Source organism: Phoca vitulina, unplaced genomic scaffold, assembly GCF_004348235.1.
Source record: "Phoca vitulina isolate PV1807 unplaced genomic scaffold, GSC_HSeal_1.0 scaffold22, whole genome shotgun sequence".
NCBI classification, from domain to species: domain Eukaryota; kingdom Metazoa; phylum Chordata; class Mammalia; order Carnivora; family Phocidae; genus Phoca; species Phoca vitulina.
Window position 1 is genome coordinate 44,766,831 of NW_022589725.1, and position 5,649 is coordinate 44,772,479.

The 5,649-nt window shown below is 44.1% G+C and overlaps 1 pseudogene; it reads left to right on the plus strand.

Annotated features, from left to right (window-relative positions):
• The first annotated feature begins 2,123 nt into the window (after positions 1–2,123).
• Positions 2,124–3,624, plus strand: LOC116641485 (annotated as a pseudogene).
• Positions 3,625–5,649: the final 2,025 nt, after the last annotated feature.

Sequence of the window (5,649 nt, forward strand, 5' to 3'; positions counted from 1 at the left end):
TATTAAACAATGCCAGACCCTGTGCCATGCCCTTTACACATTTTAACTTATTGAATACTCCCCTAACATCCCCTGCTTCATATGAGAATTTGCAGGTCAGAGAGGTTCAAGAAATGCCCCATGACCACGCAGCTAGGAGGTGAGGGAATCAGAATTAGCCTTGGGAGTAGTCACGAATGTACCACAATGTTTGCTATAAAGATGGGCAGTGGGTGTCAGCTCACACTGTTCTTGTCAGTTTTAAACCAATGACCTTACCAGACCCCTGCACTTTTATAGGGGAGAGGGGTCATCTTACCCCTCCCTCTCCTTGACCCCAAGGAACCCCCCAAGTGCCACTGTAGGGTCATGTCCTGCCTCACCTACTTTGGGTCTGTCCTGGCTCTTGAATAAGCTCCCTTAGATGTCATACTTGACATCTGACAGCTACTGTTCAGAACTGCTTTTGACCAAATCTCAGATATCCTATTTCTTTTTCTCTTTGGTGAGCACACCCAAACCACCTCAGCCTACTCCTACCCATGGCTCTAACTTGAAGGGCAACAATAGCCAGGTTGCTGAGTTCCTAAAGGCATTGCTTAGAGTCCTCTCCATTATTTTAGGTGCCTAGTCACTCCCTTATCAGCACAGACAGATAAGTACTGCCTACAGAAATTCCTGTGTAAGTCTAAACCTCTCTACCCTAATAAATTTCAACGTGGCTAAAATCTATCTCAGGTAGTACACAGGTAATCAATAAGAATATAGTTTCTTTCCCTTACTCTCTATTAACATTTGCTAGCATGAGCTGGAACCCTGGGAGTAAATGAGGTGGGTTATAATTGATTTTTACCTCCCACCTGGAGTCACTGATGCAGACTCAGGGTGCCAGTGGGACTGAGTTTACATCTTTTCTAGGGTGAAAACAGAGTAGAATTAAAACTGTGTGCTGCCAGAGTCTTTGCTTGTGGAATGCAGAAGCACGGGCCAGTAAGAGCCCACCTGACTGAAACATTGAGAGCAGCTTCCCCTGTCCTGGGTGCAACACACTTCCAAGTTTAGGAGCAGATGCCCTCCAGTGATGACAAGAGTATCAAAGAACTGCTGCTCTGAGCCTCACTTGAAGCAGGCCCTGGCCAGTGTGGGCCTGTGCCCTGATTTTAGCCATGAATAGCTACAGTTAAGGGATTTTTTTTTAAGATTTTATTTATTTGACAGAGAGAGAGCACAAGAAGGCAGAGCGGCAGGCAGAAGCAGGCTTTCCACTGAGCAGGCAGCCCAATGAGGGGCTTGATCCCAGGACCCTGGGATCATGACCTGAGCTGAAGGCAGATGCTTAACCGACTGAGCCACCCAGGTGCCCCAATAGTTAAGGGATTTTTTAAAAGATAGGTCTGTAGACAGAGGTGGGGACAGCCAGAGTGTGAGAAGGCTGTGATCCAGCAACTTTCCCTGAACAGCAAAGCTCAACTCTGCCTTTTGTCCAAAGCAGAAAGAGCTCGCCTTGGATTAATGTCCAGAACCAGAGAAAATAGTAAAGTCTCTTTACCTGCACAAGAAAATTCTATGACGACCTTCATGGCTATAGCAACTAAGAGAAAAAGGCACTGATTTTCTGTAGCAACAATAATAGGGCATTCCAGCTCTGGTGCTTTTGTTGGCTTGTCAAGAATAAGCTTACCTCCCTGGGCAATGTTTCTGAGTGCCAGAGAGGCCTGACACCTGAGCTGGAGACCACATGAGGACAAGATATGTGGGACATTGGGAGAAGCTAGGGCCTGATGACCAATCACAACCTCCTACTGGGGCAAGTACCAGGGAAGAAACTCTTTAAAGCAAATAAAACATGGCACCCTGAGGATACATAAGGTGGAAGACATTGCATGATTGCCTAGTAGACCCTGTTTTTCAAAGTGTGGCCCTTGGGCCAGTAGCAAAACCTGGGAGCTTGTCAGAATGGAGAATGTTGGGCCCCATCCCAGACCTAATGAAATGCAAGGTGACCCTTATGTACATAAAAGTCTAAGCAACACCACTCTAATCCACTGGTTTTGAAACTGGACTGCACGTTAGAATCACCAGAGGAGTATCCAAAAATCCTGATCTTGAAGAGGAGTGAGTTCTGTGCCCATTAAAGTAACACTATGTCGATGGAAGCTAAATCCTCAGATGTGATCCATCTTCTCCTGCAGTATCTGAAGGAGAACAGTTTACATCAGGCATTAGCTACCTTGCAGGAAGAGACTACCATGTTTCTGAATACCATGGACAGCACTGAGAGTGGTTGGCATTAATAGTAGCCATTGGGATACTGGTTTCAGGCTATACGGTCTCTGAAATTGCCGGACAAAATCCTCATTGACCTCTATGAATGGGTTGTTCTGGAATGGATAGAGCTGCATGAATTGGGAGCTGCCAGGTCACTCCTGAGAAAGACTGACCCCATGACCATGTTAAAACAAACACAGCCAGAGCAGATGTTCATTCAGAGAACCTCTTGGCCAGGTCTTATTGTGATTCTCCTGAGGAATGCCAGATAGAAGTAGTCAGGAGGGGTCATAGCCCAGGCCCTGGCTGGGGAAGTCAGTGTGGTGCCTCCATCTTGTCTCTCAGCATTGCTGGGACAGGGACTGAAGTGGCCGCAGCACCAGATGTTGTTCCTTCCTGGGATGACCATATGTTTGTTCCGAGGAAAAGCAGCTGTCAAAGATGTGGGAAAAGAAGTTTCCTACACAACTGGACAGGTGTATTAAGTTTGGGCCCCATGTGGAGTGTGCTCACTTTTCTCCAAATGGTCAGAATTTGGTCACTGGGTCTATTGTTGGATTCATTGAAGTCTGGAACTTTATGACTGGAAAAATCAGGAAGGATCTTAAATAACAGGCCCAGGATGACTTTATGATGTTGGATGATGCTGTCCTCTGCATGTGCTTCAGCAGTGATGCAGAAGTGTTAGCAATGGGGGCCCAAGATGGACAGATCAAGGTATGGAAGACTCATAGTGAAAAGGGTTTAAGGAGATTTGAAAGGGCACACAGTAAAGGTGTCCCCTGCTAAGCTTTTCTAAAGATAGCTGTGCCTCTTTTGATCAGAAAATTAAAATTCATGGTTTAAAATCTGGGAAAACTGTGAAGGAATTTCATGACCATTCCTCCTTCATTAATGAAGCAACTTTTATACAAGATGGACATTATATTATTAAGGCATCCTCTGATGGCACTGTGAAGATCTGGAATATGAAGACCACAGAATGTTCAAATACCTTTAAATCCCTGGGCAGCACTGCAGGGATAGATACCACTATCAACAGTGTGATCCTGCTTCCTAAAAACCCAGAGCACTTTGTGGTGTGCAACAGATCAAATACAGTGGTCATCACAAACAGGCAGGGCAGATTGTCAGAAGCTTCAGGTCTGGTAAGAGAGAAGGTAGGGATTTTGTTTGCTGTGCTCTCTCTCCCCATGGCAAATGGATCTACTGTGTAAAGGAAGACTCTGTGCTCTCCTGTCTTAGCACAGTCGCTGGCAAACTGGAGAAACTCTGACAGTTCACCGGAAGGATGTGATTGGTATCACACATCACCCTCATCAGAACCTGATTGCTACCTATGGTGAAAGTGGACTCCTAAAGCTCTGGAAACCCTAATTCCTCTTTTCTTTTAAAACTTGCCTGAGAGCATGTACCTGGGGTGCCTGAGTGACTCAGTCAGTTGAGCATCAGATTCAATTTCAGCTCAGGTCATGATCTCAGAGTCCTGGGATTGAGCCCTGCCTCAAGGCTCCATGCTCAGCAGGGAGTCTGCTTGAGATTTTCTCTCTCTCCTGCCTCTGCCCCTCCTCCCCAGCCTTGTGTGCTCTTTCTCTAAAATAAATAAATAAATCTTGAAAAAAAATAAAAAATAAAACTCGCTTGAGAGCATGTACTTGAATGAAGACCAAATCATGTATTGCTTTTTTGGGGGGCTACCTTTCCTAAGCAATTGTCTGAATTAAGCACAAGAATAATTTTGGGACAACTCATGTTCAAGTAGCAGTTACCCTTTATTTAAATATTTGTTTAAGGTATTCATTTATCTGTTTCTAATTGGGGCAGTCACTCAATGTTTTCAGTAGACTTCTACCTAGAGAGTGAGTACTGCTGTTTGTAGAAAAAGGTAGTATTCCTCTAATTATTTGAAATGGTGATTAAAACATACCTCCTGGGATGCCTGGGTGGTTCAGTCAGTTGAGTGTCTGCTTTCTGCTCAGGTCATGATTCCAGGGTCCTGGGATCGAGCCCCATATCAAGCTCCTTGCTCAGCGGGGTGCCTGCTTCTCCTTCTGCCTGAAGCTCCCCCTGTTTGTTCTCACTTTCTCTCTGACAAATAAATAAATAAAATATTTTTAAAAAAACCATACCTCCTGCAGTAAAACTTGTAAATAAGGAATTATTCCATATTCAGTAGCTCTTTGCTATTCCTTTGTTTTTAGATGTTAATAAATTTTACACCTTTAAAAAAAATCCTGATCTTGAACCTCCTCTCCAGAGATTCTGATTAATTGGTCTGGGACACCAAGTGAGCCCTGGGATTTTTCACAGTTCCCCAGTTGATTCCAATTTGAAACAAATATTGAGAGCCACGTTCTATCCAGGCAGATGGTCCTCTCTACAAGAAGAGCCAGCAAGAAAGAGCAAGCTGGAAAGATGGAGGCGATATTTGCAGACTCAAGGAGATAGACAGTTGGGCAAGGAGAATCACAGACCCCAAAAGGAAGTGTTAGGGCCCCAGGCACAGAACAGAAGCTCAGAGACACACAGCAGTTTCAGGTAGTGGATAGCTGATCAAGACAGTCTCATGGTATATCAAAAATGTGTAAGTTGGAGGACATGTCAAGGAACAGGGCAGAATCTTAGTAACCAGGATGATGGCAGGAGTCAGAGAAAAATTACAGTCAGTTCTGCTGTAACTCAGGTTTTGAAAACACAAGTTCATTCCAATGTGATTGATACATTAGGGAACCGAGCACAAGGCAAGTTTTGTTTTTGCTTATACTTTATGTAATCCATAGAAACACTAGGTGAAGAAGAAAACTGTCCCACAGCTGAAAGGAGCCACACTGGAACACACACAATGCATACATATGCACACCTCAGATGCCCTCTGCTCAGCATATTTCCACATTGTGTTACAACTTTCCATCTGATCTCCCATCACCTTTCTTCTACCCCATCACTCTCCTACTCTAACTCACAAGCTACACTCCCATGCAGCTTGGCCTGGGACTTTCTCAAAGTATAATGCCATATTTATTGTGGTTTGTATGTTTTTCTTGACCGTTGAACATGTGCAAAATGGTGTTATTATTTTTATTAGATTCCTACTTTTTTCCTCCTACCCTTTTGAGATGAAAGTTTTGAGTGTTGTGTCCTAATCCCATTATTCCCATAAACCCTGTGGAATTTGTTGTGCAGTTTTGCATAGCACTGTTGTTTTTTGAAGTGCATACATTTCATTAGAGCAGACCCGACTATAAAATCAAGTGGATTTGATGTAGACTCATTTCACTTCTAAATCAATGCTCTGGAAATTCCCCTTAAGGACAGGATTAAGTAACAGCTATGAATGCGGCCATTCTCAGCTCTGGAGAGAAGAAAGAGAAGGTAGTGTGAGACAGGTTGTCAGGAAGTTCT